Consider the following 14,687-nt stretch of genomic DNA (forward strand, 5'->3'; position numbering starts at 1 on the left):
CCACTTGACAAAGTAATGACAAAATAACAACGTCACGTAAACAAAACGAGGCTGGATTGCCGCTATGGTTAGCATCATTAAAAATTAAGCATGCCTGGTTTAGAGCAAATCTTTAACGCTGATAATTCTATTCTGTGCAATTGTTTTCCTCTAAAATATTGAGTTGCTTTTCAAATATTTTTAAAGTGGTCAAGTTTTTTTTTTTTAATAAAACCTATTTTCTTTCTTCTATTACTAATTTTTTGTTTTACCTCACAGAGCATTTTACCTATGAGACTTGGGAGCCCCTTTAACATATCACAATAAGCATGACAACATAGAAACTGTTGTAAAATACAAAAGCTAACATTATTTCTTCCTTGAATTACTGTTAGAAGTTGTGTGTGAATTAAAATAAAAACACTTACATATATAATAATTGTTTGCATGATGCCTCTAATTAGATTCTGAGATATCAGGAATATGATATAAAATTTTAGGGTAAATGTCAAAACAAGTTTCACTTACAGACTTGAAAGAAAGCATGTTGTGAAAACATGAAAAAGCCTACAGCTCAGAAGTCAGTTTTGAAATACACTTGTCTGTAATGTGATTTGCAGTGCCCTGTGTGCATAGCTCTACTATAGGTTCTATTTTGTAAAGAAGGTATAAAATTTGTTGGCTCTGGTAAATCAGAGCAAACGTGCTCCGTGTCTAGTTATATGTGTCCTACTCTCCCTGTCTAAATTTGACATGAATAATTTATTCCTAATATGCTATAAATATCAGTAAAGTTAAAATATTAGAGTCATATATGCATTTGCATTTTGACAATTAAAAAAAGTCTTTAGCCAATGGAATGAGAGTACACTAGTGGAGTTTGTGAAATTTGTATGATAACTGTCATATTTAGGGTGATTTAATTGTCTCCCACCAACTACCTGTCTAATCACAAGGTTAACCCTTCTTGTGTTCTCTTGGCCTAGTAATATAGAAAGGGAAATTCTCAATTAATCACAGATTTTAGAAATGATGGACATAGAAGTAACACTTAACTAAAGTGATGATAGGCTCTCCTTGGGATTTTATTCTTCTACCTTTCTTCTGATAAAACCCTACTCATACTTCATTTCTCAGGTTGGATGTTCCTCTTGGTAGGAAGCCGTCTATGTAACCAGGACTACCCCAGGTCAAAGTAGATACTGCCTTCCAGGTTGCCAGAGCAACTCATTCTTCTCCCTGCAGAATATTATCACAAAGTGCCACTGAAGCCTAGATGACATCTATCTCATACATTTCTGTTATATTCTCAGCTTGCAATACTGTATCTGTCATGTAGTAGATTCTTGACTGACTACATGAATAAGTGCCAATATAAGCATGTATACTCTTACTTTCTATCACTCTCCTCCTTTGTGCTATGTACTCTAGTTATTTTGAACCTCTTGACATCTCTCAACCTTCTGTGTTCTCTCCTATTTCTAGGCCTTAGCTCCTTTTACCAAGAATGCCTTCCATCTTTCATCTCCCACCTCACTGGTCTGGCTAGCTCTCATTACCCTTCAGGGTTCAACTCAGCTAGCATCTCCTCTGGAAAGCACTCCATGAGCGCTCCCTTCATCAACTCTGTCTTGACTAGGTCCCTTATCTCAGCGTTCTCTCAATCAAACGTCATTCAGATAATGCTATATTGAAGTCATCCTAAATTTCTGACCCTCCAACTTCAGTTAAATATCTTAAAGGCAACAGTAGACTCACTTCTCTACATCCTATACTCATTGTTGATGCATGGAAGATGTGAAAATAGATTTAATTGGATTATAAAAACACTGAGTCCAGGTGCCATAATTTACTTCTCATGTAATATTTGGAAAGTAACTTAACATCTCTGAATTTTATTTTGGTTATATTTGCAATGGAGAAAATAATACTTGCTCTGTAGATAAAGTGGACAATCTCCTTTCCTCTTCCATCATAATTCCATATTGAGAGATTTCAGCTGGAGTAACACAACTAGTCTCTCCTCAGCTTTTTCTCACTCATCCCAAGTAAGAAAGAGTGACTTATTTGGGTGATGAGTCTGCAGTTATATTTATTTCACTAATCTGCCTGCTGTAGAGTATGTATTCTTCACATTTCAGTAAGAGAACTCTCCTGCAAATGTCTGCACTTCCTGTGATTGTGTAGATAGGACTGCATATTTCACAAGTAAAGAGGCCCATTAACTGCAGATCTAAAGCTACAATCAACAATAAGCTTTTTCCCTTATAACAGTGATCTCTTTGTCTTCATCTGTTTATCAACCCTGTGATAGTTCTCCAGAAAACAAATGTTGCCACAGAATTAACACTGCAACACGTGTATTGGGGAGGGGGGTAACCCTTCTCAAAGAAGAAAGGACAAAACAGGATTGGGCAGATGGAACAGTTTCAACATGAGGTGGACATGAGGCAGTCTCTGCAAGCCCAATAGGAGTTCCATAGAGGAGTTCCACACTGGGCACAAATGTACTAAGCCCTGTCTCATATAGCTGGTGGCTGCCCTGCCTAGAGTGTGACCTTGGGTCCAAAGCCGAGGCATAAACAGGCTTGAATGAGCTAACAGCTGGGGGTGACAGCTAACCACAGCTCTCCCAGATGAGCCTGGGGCAACATGAACTCTCTTGAAGCTGTATTTTAGCCATGCACTGCTGTGTCTATCATACCATATGACATCGTTCTCCCCTCTGTGCACTTTAAGTTCCATAAGGGCAGGGATTTTTGTTTCATATGTTGATTTATCCCTAATGTCTTTATAAGTGTCAAGGACACAGTAGAAGGTAAGTATTTGTTGAATGAATGGATGAATGAATCTGTCTCATTTCTGTGTCCATCTCTCATTTCATTCCAAATACGCACAGAGAAAATATCCATATTTTATTAGATTCCCTTAAACCATGACATATTCTCTCATAGTGTTCTGGTAAGGATCATACTAATAAAGTACATAATTTCATACCGAAAATTTCAAAACACTGCAAAAATGTCCAAAATCAATAGCATTCTCTTTTTTTGACATTTTAAACTTACTTTTATTGTAATTTCTTTTTGTTTCTATATTAATTGATGCTTTTAACTCACATTATCCACTTTAAAGAGTACATTGCTTTTTCTTTTTTTTTTTTTTTTACCTGCTCCCTAAGCCAACACTTCTTGCTTATGTGTTAATACTTCCAAAAGAAAATACTGGTGGTATTATATGAATAAAGAGGGAGAAAATACAAATTAGGAATTATTTTCTAAAACAGCTTATAGAAAACATTTTGAAGTATGAAAATTTTGAAGTGAGTGGCTGTAGAGTAATGAGGGAATTATACATTTATTAACAGATAATCAAAATGAAGTCAGTATGTTGGAGTCAATCACACTCCTTTTTAACCGGCATCACCCTCATTGGAGTCAACCCTCTCTCTTCCACTATTACTTTCCTAACTGTATGGTAGTCTGGGATGTCTCAACTACCTTGCCTATGACCTTTCCTACCTAGTCTCATTGTCCGTGCCATCCTTATTTGTAGCTTAGGCCTTTTCAGTAACCTCCCAGGCACCATCTCTTTCCTCAAGTATCCCCCTTTCACTCTTTCTAAATATATCTAGATCCCCCAGTAAAGCAATACATACACAAATATTTGTGTGTATATATATATTTGTATATATGAGAAAAAAACAGTTGCTGATAAGTGGATATCAACTTGTGTGTCATAGCAGAACTGTGCTTCACAGGGTTTTCAATGGCTGATTTTTCAGAAGTAGATCATCAAGCCTTTCTTCTGAGGTATCTCTGGGTGGGCTTGAACTGCCAAAACTTCGGTAGCAGCCAAATGTGTTAATTGCTTGCAACAGCCAGAGACTCCAAGATATAAAAGGTAACCATTGCAGCTGACTTTTTTTGTTGTACTAACTCTGTGACTTGTGCTGCATTAATTTTTTTCATATATCGTTGCATTTAATTCTTACAAAAATGCTATGACATTGTTATGTTATTACTTTTCTCTTGGTTTTACCAAATACAGAAAAAGATAGGAGAAAGGAAAGTAAGTTTCCCAGACTACACAGGTAACAGGTAAAGGCGAGAATATATTAACCAAGTACAATGATCCCAGGTCTCACCATCTTCACCCAAATGTTCAAGAGCCTGAGTAATTATTACTATTATTTTCCCAAATACAGCACTAAGAATACCACCTGCTCTAAAACATGTAAAAATCTCTTAATTATTAAATAAACTAGAGTTTAACATTCAAGTTCATCAATAGTTGCTGAAACCTACTATTAAAATATCATCTTTTATTCACTTTTCTCATTTACATCTTCTCAACTGCTCAAAAAACCCAGCTATCTCAACCCTATGCCAATATCTCATTTCTCACTTTTTTCCTAATTAGGTATTACTTCACCAGTCAAATTCTGCCTGTCTTGTATTACAAGGCCTAAAATTACATGCACTGCCTAGACATCATTGAGCCCCAAAGGGCCCCAAAGACCTAACCACAGATCCCTCTGCTCTTGCCAGCAGAAAAGGCTTCCCACTAAGCAGCTTCTTCTGTCAGCCAGACCAGCTATACTCTACCCAGTCCTCAACTTACTAGATTTCATTTCTCTGCCAACCAGCAAAATCAAACAAGCCAATCACATCCTCCTACAGGAACCAGGGGTCACCCCACCCTCTTACTACTACAAAGCCTGCCTCCCACACCCCTGCTTGTTCATTCATTTTCAAATGCAATCCCCTGTATGGCGTGCAGTGTTCTCATCCTCTGAGCTAGAAGTGTATGTAACTATTAAACTGCTGTTGATCTCATGCGTCCAGTGTTGAGTGTCGTGTGTTTAGCCAGCCCCGGAACTGTAGAGTGGGAATCCCTCCCTCACCAATGGAATAAAGAGGAGGTAAATGAAACAGTATTGTCACAAATAGAATGACCCAGCCAGACCTAGGACACCAGGACAGCTTTAGCTAACACAGGGAAATGGGTTTCTCTATATATGGTCCTTTTGGTCCTGTGTTTGCAGTTCTGCTAAGATGATTTGCTAGGCCACAATGTTGCAAAGAGTTTGGATAATCTACCACGCAAATAAGGTGTGCAACACCCCTCCAGGAATTTGTCAATTACTATGCAAACTAGGTGGCTGTGGCCTAACAAGGGGATTGGTCAGTTTTGCCATCCTGCTAGGCTTAAAAGAGCCAATCCCAGAGAAGTTGAGGGGGACCTTATTATCATCAAGAAGAGCCTGGATCAGAGCATGTCCTTCGGACCCAGAGTCCCTGTGCTGAGAATCTCCTAGACCCAGGAAACAGAGAGAGCTGTATCACTGGAGATGGCACAAGATGACATGAAACTCTGCAAGATGATACCAGTGGTGAGAGCCAGGAGACCAGTGTGAGATGGCTGCAGTGGGTTTCCTGGCTCATAGAGTGAGACAGCTGCAGTGGGCTTGCTGACCCATGGAAAGAGAGTGCTGAGTGTCTTCGGGCAGGAGGCTTGCTGCCAGAGCGGAATGCCTCCAGGCATGTGTTGGTGGAGCTAAAGACCTGTAACACTTACTTGAGCAGGGCAGAGGTTGGCAGCAGTGGCCTAGCCTAAGCAGGGGCTTATGGCGAGGCCAGAGAGAACAGCCTGCCTGTGGGCATTACTGAGAAGGAGCTGAGAGCCCTTGGTAGAAAGATGTCTTGATTAACAAGCTGTATACTATCTCCTGAGTTGTTCTTGTTACTTCCAAGTTGATCTTGATCTTGAATCATAACCTGCTACTTCCCTAATAAACCTCATAATCGTGACTATAGTCTGTGAGTTCTGTGTGGCCACTGTAATGAGTTATCAAACCCAGCAGAGAAGTAGAGAGTGCCATTGCAAAGACGACTGGTGTCAGAACTGGTAAAAAAGGTTGGAGAATGGAGGTATGTCTGACCTCTACCTCATAGGAATCAGCTTTGTGCTGATGATGGGTCTTCGCCTTTCTCCCCCTGAAGTTAGGCGAGGTCTGATGCCACCACATTACAACTAAACACTCCTTTGCTAATGAACTGCTTCTGTAGAGCAGCAACAACCATCTGAGATGGAACCACAATTGCTGGCAGGCTTCTAATTTAGTTTCAGCCGTGTTCTGTTGTCACTCTTGAACTCTGCCATCTCTTCCTACCATAAGGTATCAACATCACCTGCAAAGCGATAAGTGCCACCGGGTGCAGCTGTGTCTGGCAGGTGGTCTCTGGGACTTTTGCCACCACATCTGAGATAGAAGAGCCATCAACAAGCCCATATGGGAGATGACAGGAGGCCGACCTGCCAGTATGGGCTGGGGGTGGTAACAACACTATGTCTTAATTGGTCAGCACTTGAGTCCTACTTGTTGAAGATGGGGCCAGAGCTCTTAAGTATAAAGATTCCAGTATACTGTTCATAGCCTCGTAATGGAGAATGACCACTTGGGGCAATCACCTGGTAACTGTTTAGGAAGTTGCCCCCTGGGATGGACCCAGGGTTAACCGCTTAAGGATTTGAAAGGAGGAGTCCCTGACTAACAACAAGGGAAGAATTAAGAATAAATCTCCGGTTGCCTCATAGGAGTTGTTGTTCAGGCAAGGGTAGCAACCTTGCCTGTCTTCTATGCTGCTGCTTCTCTTTCTGCTATACACTATCCTGACCCCAAGGCTATCAATTGCATAGCCACAACTGCCTGTGGCCCAAGCACTGATGGGAAAAAAAAAAAAAGGGAGGAAGGAGCATTTGGTATTCAACGGCACTTTCACTGAAAAACTTCTAGCCAACGTCGCTGGGCATTGCACATTTCTGCTACTTACCAACACTCCAAAGGCCTAATCTTGTGATCACAGGGCTTAATGGTTCCCTCCCATACCATAGACAAAATGACTGTCTTAGTGTTCTTTAAAGAAACAGTTTATATATATGTAAACCAACCCACTGTCGTCAAGTAGATTCCAACTCATAGTGACCCTATAAGACAGGGTAGAAATGTCCCATAGGATTTCTAAGGCTGTAATCTTTACAAAAGCAGACTGCCACATCTTTCTCCCACAGAGCTGCTGGTGGATTTGAACCACAAACCTTTAGGTTCAGTTAGCAGCCAAGCACATTAACCACTGAGCAACCAGGGCTACATATATATATGAGCCTTCGTGGCACAGTTAAAATGCTGAGCTGCTGACTGAAATATCAGCAGTTAGAACCCATGAGCTGTTCTGTGGGAAAAAGATGGAGCGGTCTGCTTCTGTAAAGATTACAGCCCTGGAAACTCTATGGGGAAGTTCTACTCTATCCTATAGGGTCACTATAAGTTGGAATTGACTGGATGGCAAAGGGTTTGGTGTATATATGTATATATATGCACGTTTATGAAGAAAGTGACAGAGATTTTAAGGAATTGGTTCACTGAATGTACAAGTCCAAAATCTGTAAGCCAGGTGATAGGTTTGAGATTCCTCAGTCTTGTTCCAGTGTTGGGTATGGCATGTTGGGCTAGTCTTAGAATCCCAGAGTGGGATTCCCTTTCTCATCAATGGGGTGAAGAGCAGATGGAAAAAAAAAATCTTTTAAGAAACAACAGGAGGCAGGGCCAAGATAGTTGACTAGTCAGATACTTCCTGTGGTCCTTCTTACAATAAAGACCTGAAAAAACAAGCGAATTGACTATATATGACAATCTGGGAGTCCTGAACATCAAAGACAAAGATGAGGAATCAGACTGAGTGGCAGGAGGAGGGAGAGATGGTTCAGAAGCATCAAGAAGTTGCAACACCTGGCACTGGCACCCTGAAGGCTGGATAGGCTGGCACATGTGCTGAGGCAAGCAGTGGTGCTTGGGATGCATCTTGCACATTGGAGAGACCAAGCGGCAGAAAGTCTGCTCAAGCCTCCAAAACCAGCAAGAAATGTGGTCAATTGGCAAAAGATAAGTACAAGCGTCTAACCTAATGCACAGATAAAAAAAAAAAAAAAAAATTTTTGGAAGTACCTCTCTCCCATTTACCTGCCCCCTCCTCACTTTGCTCCAGGTCCCAGTCTGGCTTTGACTATTGCTGCACACCCTGGGCTGGAAGTAGGACCTGTCGCGTGCCCTGAGCCATTCTCCCAGCTTTGGAGAGGGAAAAAGTAACAATCAGGAAAAAATTATCTGCCAGCTCCACTAAATTGGGAACTTAGGGCAGGCACAGCCCCTTTGCCTAGGCACAGGGATAAGGGGTCCTTGGACTCTGAATGTCTTTCACTCCTGCATAGACCTGTGTGGGCCCATTTCAACAGTGTAAGCCCTCATTAGCACGGTATACCAGGGTATATACCTGAAGCCTATCTTCATCTGTATCTGCTATAAGGGAGAGTGGCAGATTCATGACATCTGACACCACCCTGCCCATTAAGCAAGGTCCTCACCTACCCACATCAGAGGTCTGAGGACTGATGGCTCCATACACTTCACGAAGCCACCTATGACTCGGGTCCAAGAATAAGTAGTGACTCCCCGGTCTTACAGCAAAAGCATTGGGTGCTCATAGTCTAGCTGCAAAACTCACTGACCTATGCTATCTAGAGAATAGGGACAAACCTTCCACCCATATACTCAGGGTAGCAGTCAGCCCTCTGCCTTGATCAATGCATAACCCCTCTGTCCAGATACCTGTGTCTACACCAATGACTCCTGCCCATCTAGGACTGTAGGTGAGAGCCTGCACCACACATTCAGTGAGCGACAACTTGAACACCTGAGCTGAATCCACACAAGAAAAGTAAACAGACTTCTAGGCTCACATACCTAGTAACAGCCCTAGCCACCTGGAGACAAGACGTGAGAGCTTCAAAGGTGCCAGTAATCAAACTAGCTCACATGACCAGCCTATTTAGGCATATCAAAATAAAACAAATCAAGAAGCTAAGACACAGTAAGCAAACATAAAATAAAAATAAATATAATAACTTACTGATGGCTCAGGTACAAAAGTCAATATCAAATCATGTAAACAGGCAGACCATAATGGCTTCAGCAAGCCACCAAAACAAAGGATCAGGAAACCTTCTGGAGGAAGAGAACATATTGGAATTACTGGAGCTAGAATTCAAAAGACTAATATACAGAACTCTTCAAGAGATCAGAAAGGAGATCATGCAAAATGCAGTACATACCAAGGAACACACAGACAAAGCAATAGAGGAACTTAAGAAGGTTTTACAAGAGCATAATGACAAATTTAACAGGCTGCAAGAATCCATAGAGAGACAACAAACAGAAATCCAGAAGATTAACAATAAAATTTCAGAATTAGACAACTCAATAGAAAGTCATAGGAGCAGAATTGAGGCAATGGAAGTCAGAATTAGTGACACTGAAGAAAAAGCACTCAACACCAACTTATTTGAGGAAAAATCAGATAAAAGAATTTAAAAAAAATGAAGAAACCCTAAGAATTATGTAGGACTCTATCAAGAGGAATAACCTACAAGTGATTGGAGTAACACAACAGGGCAGGATAACAAAATACATAAAGAATTGTTGAAGATTTGATGGCAGAAAACTTCCCTAATATCATAAAAGATGAGAAGATATCTATCCAAATGCTCATTGAACCCCACACGAGATAGTTCCCAAAAGAAAGTCACCAAGACATATTATAATCAAACCTGCCAAAACCAAAGATAAACAGAGAATTTTAAGAGTGGCTAGGGATAAATGAAAAGTCATCTATAAAGGAGAGTCAATAAGACTATGCTCCGACTAGTCAGCAGAAACCATGCAGGCAAGAAGGCAATGAGATGACAAATATAAAGCCTTGAAGGAAAAAAAACTTACCAGCCAAGAATATAGAGCAAAACTGTCTCTCAAATATGATGGTGAAATTTGGGCATTTCCACATAAACAGAAGTTTAGGTAATTTGCAAAAACCAAACCAAAATTATAAGAAATACTAAAAGGAGTCCTCTAGTTAGAAAATCAATAACGTCAGATAACAACCCAAGACTAGAACACAGGACAGAACAACCAGATATCATCTCAGATAAGGAAGTCACAAAAATAAACAAAAGCTGAAACACTAAAAATAGGGGAACAGAGATGTCAATATGTAAAAGATGACAACATTAAAATAAAAAAGAGGGAATAAAAAATGAGTCATAGATCTTTCACATGGAGAGGAAGTCAAGACAATATCAAGAAGTTAAAGATTGGTTTAAACTTAGAAAAATAGGGGTAAATATTAAGGTAACCACAAAAGAAACTAGCAATCCTACACATCAAAATAAAAAACAAGAAAAACATAAAGACTCAGCAAATACAAAATCAACAGCAATGAAAAGGAAACACATAAAGAAAAATGACTCAGCACAGAAAATTAAATGGAACAAAGAAACTGTCAACAACGCATAGAAAATGCATCAAGGACTTCTGGGCAACATGGCACTATAGTCAGAAGCACCACGCCATCCCTCCACAGCAAAGATCAGAAAAACTAAGTCAAACAGAATCTCATGTCAATCCTGAAACCCTAACCATCAAATGAAGAGATAAAGAACTCAGCCAAGCACCAAATGGAATAAGAAACTGACCAAGAACAGAGAGCAAGGAGAGATACACACAGAGGTCCCCTATCAGCTACTGCAGCATGGATCCGCCATCTTGGATTCCTATCGGAGATCAGCGAACAGGAGGTACAAGAAAGCAGCTTCACGGAGCTTTCAGAAGGAGATAGAACAACTGGTAACCCACCCTTCTTCACCCCCATTTAGCCTCCTCTGCCTCCTGCAGCCAAAGTCTATTGGCCAGGAAGCACAGCTTCCCTCAAGTGCTGCTTGGATGCCAACCAGCAGCACTGGCCAGCTCCCTGAGTGCCATTTGTTAGCTTTTGGTGTTGCTTTTTTCTGCTCCTTTAGATTCTTCCTTACCTCTCACCACTTCTGCCTCCTTTCTCTCAAATACCTGGCTCCGTGTGCCATCTTTGCTTCTTCCTGAAAGGCTGTGAAACACCGCTCGACTGTGAAACTGCTTCCCGGCCTATGCAGCCACGCTGGTGGGACCCCTGGGGCTTTTTTGTTTGTTTGCTCTGATTTGTTCTGTTTTGACTTGTTTGTTTGTTTTCTTTTTCTTTTCTCGGCTTGAGAGCCCCTTCTAGCCGGGCAGTACCGCATGGCTTGGAAGCTAGTCCCTTACTCAGTGCAGAAACACAGGGACTTCCCTGGGGGTATTTATTTTTTCTTTCTTTCTTTCTTTTCCATTTCTTTGTTTACTTTTCTTCTCTCTCTTATTCCTTTTTTGTCTTTCTTCATTTCCAGTTTATTTATTCATTTTTTCTTCTACCCTTTTTCTTTTTTTTAATTTTCTTTTTTCCCCATTTCTCAGTCTCTCATCTCTCCACTCCAATAACAAGCTCCCTTACCACTCTTTTTTGTTTGTGTGTATGTCTTTGGCTCCTGTTCCTCTCTGCCATCTTTCCCATACCAATTTTAGCTCCACACAACACAATCTACCTCCTCCTTCCTGCCTACTTGCACCGTGTGCTAAACATCACACTCCCAAGCAACATAGGCATGGCTTACTGGAACCAGCCCTGCACTGATTCCCGGTCCGCACTGTCAGGCCTGGTAGGTGCCACAAAAAACCTACTCCAGCAACTCCCCTTCAGCTGGACCTGCCCTGCTGTACCATACCTGAGCGACTGACCCTGCCAATTGGAGAAGGAGGTGAAAACTATCATGCCCACAGATGAGCAAACAACAAAGAACACAAAGACTGCCTGCTCATATATAACCAAATAAAACAAAAAAGCAGGAAGAAATAAACAAATCTACAATCAATAAATGAGGAAAATAACTACTGAATGCCCCGAAGACAGCAGACAATATCAAAACATTTACAAAAACAAGACAGGATGGTTCCCGTAGGCATCCAAAATAAAATACCAGATGACCTTCCAGTAGAAGAAAAGGCACTAGACCTAATTGACAGGGAATTCAAATCTCTAATATTCAGAATTATCCAAGAGTTGAAGCAAAAAAATGACAAAAATGAGGAAAAAATAGACAAATTCATGGAAAAAGCAGACAAATTCATGGAAAACACAGACAAAATAATGGAATACGTCAAGAAAATAACACAGGAACAAAATGCTAAAATAAATTCACAACTAGCAATTATACCAAAACAACAATTAGAAATCCAAAAGATAAACAACAAGATTTCAGAAATTGACAGTGTCATAGAAGGGCTAAAGAGCAAATTTGAAACAATGGAAGATAGGATCAGCAAAATTGAAGATAAACACTTGGATACAACTCTGTTTGAGGAGAAATCAGAAAAAAGACTGAAGAAAAATGAATAAACCCTGAAAATTATGTGGGATATAATCAAAAGCAGAAATCTGCGAGTGATTGGAGTTCCAGAACAGGGGGAGAAAACAGAAAACACAGAGAGGATCATTGAAGAAATGCTGACAGAAAACTTCCACAATATCATGAAAGATGAAAAGCTGACCATCCAAGAAGCTCAACAAACCCCATATAGGATAGACCCCAAAAGAAAATCACCGAGGCATATCATAATCACACTCGCTAACACCAAAGACAAACAAAGAATCCTGAAAGCAGCTCAAGAAAAACAAGAAGTCAGACTTCCGGCAAAATGGCGCTCTAGGCAGAAGCACCAGCAAAGATCCGAAAAACTAAGCCAAACAGAGAAAACAGCAATACTGAAACTGTAAAATATCAAATGAAGAGATAAAGAACTCAGCCAAGCACTGAATGGAGTGAGAAAACTGACAGAGAATGGAGAGCCAAGAGAGATTCATTCAGAGGTCCCCTATCAGCTAACTCAGCGCGGATCCACCATCTTGGACTCCTATCGGAGACCAGCAAATAGGGGTACGGAAAAGCAGCTTCATGGAGCTTCCAGTGGGAGACAAAACAACTGGTAATTTGCGATATACACTTTCCCACCCCCCACCCTTCTTCACCCCCACTTGGCCTCCTTTGCTTCCCATGGCCACAGTCTCTGGTCTGGGAAGCACCGGCTGCTTGGATTCCACGCGCTGCAGTGACCGACACTCTGAGGGCCATTTATTGGCTGCTGGTGTTGCTTTTCTCCACTTCTTTAGATTTCTTCCATACCTCTCACCACCTCCCCCTCCTTTCGCCAAATACTTGGCTCCATGCTCCATCTTTGCTTCTTCCTGAGGGGCTGCAGAGCTCCGTTCAAGTGTGGAACTGCATCCCAGTCTGGGCTGCTGTTCTGGTGGGATCCTGGGGATTCTGTTTGTTTGTTTTGAATTGTTTGTTTGTTTGTTTTCTTTTCCTTTTCTTGAGTTGGGAGCCCGTTCTGGCCAGGCAGTGCTGCGCATCTTGGGACCTACCCCCTAGGCTTGGATAGACAAGCAGATGGTTCCTTGAGGACATTTCTTTTTTCTGTTTTTTTTTTTTCTGTTTTTTGGGGGGCTTTCCTTGTTCTTTTTTTAAAATTTTTTTTGTTTTCTTTTTCCTCTATTTCCCTTTTTGTCTTTCTTCATTATTCAGTTCCTTGTCTCTCTATACCTTCCTTCTCTTCCTGTTCCCTGAATACCTGGCACTGAATAGTGCTACACCTTCTAGCAAGGATATACTGCAACACCTGAGAACAACTTCCCCAGACATCATAGCCACACTGGTGGGATCCCTAGGAGCTTCGCTGTTCTTTTTCCTTTCTGATTTTTATTTATTCATTCTTTTCCTTTCTTCTTCTTCCCCTTTCTGCTTTTCTCCTTTTCATAGTCTCTCATCTCTCCATTCCAACGGCAAGCTCCCCTAGCATTCTTTTTTGTTTGTTTGTATGTTTTTGGCTCCTGTTCCGCTCTCCTCTCTCCCATATCCATCTTAGCTCAACACATAACAATCTCCCCCGCCCCCCATCCTGCCTACCTGCACGGTGCACTTAACATCACACCACCAAGCAGCACCCGCATGGCTTACCAGAACCTGCCCTGCACTGATTACCAACCCCTCCGGTGGCTGTAGTGCCACAAACAACCCGTCCCAGTAACTCCTCTTCAGCTAGACCTGCCCTGCTGTACCATATCTGAGCAACTGACACTGACAATTGGAGAAGGAGGTGAAAACTATCATGCCCACAGACAAGCAAACAACAAAGAACACACAGCCCGCCTGCTCAGACGTAGCCCAATAAAGAAAAAAAAACAAAACAAACAAATTTTCAATCAATAAACTAGGAAAATAACTACTGAATGCCCCGAAGACAGCAGACAATATCAAAACATTTACCAAAACAGGACAGGATGGCTCCAATAGGCGTCCAAATAAAACAACAGATTACTTTCCAGTGGAGGAAAAGGCACTAGAAATAACTGATAGGGAATTCAAATCTCTAATACTCAGAATTATCCAAAAGTTGAAACAAAAAGCAGACAAAAATGAGGAAAAAATAGACAAATTCATGGAAAAGGTAGACAAATTCATGGAAAATACAGACAAAAAAAATGGAAGAATTCAGGAAAATAATGCAGGAACAAAATGTCAAAATAAATTCACAACTAGCAATTATACAAAAACAACAATTAGAAATCCAAAAGATAAACAACAAGGTTTCAGAAATGGATAGTGTCATAGAAGGGCTGAGGAGCAGATTTGAGACTGTGGAACACAGGATCAGTGGAATTGAAGACAAACACTTGGATACAACTCTGTTT

Source organism: Trichechus manatus, unplaced genomic scaffold (assembly GCF_000243295.1).
Source record: "Trichechus manatus latirostris isolate Lorelei unplaced genomic scaffold, TriManLat1.0 scaffold00173, whole genome shotgun sequence".
Taxonomy (NCBI): Eukaryota; Metazoa; Chordata; class Mammalia; order Sirenia; family Trichechidae; genus Trichechus; species Trichechus manatus.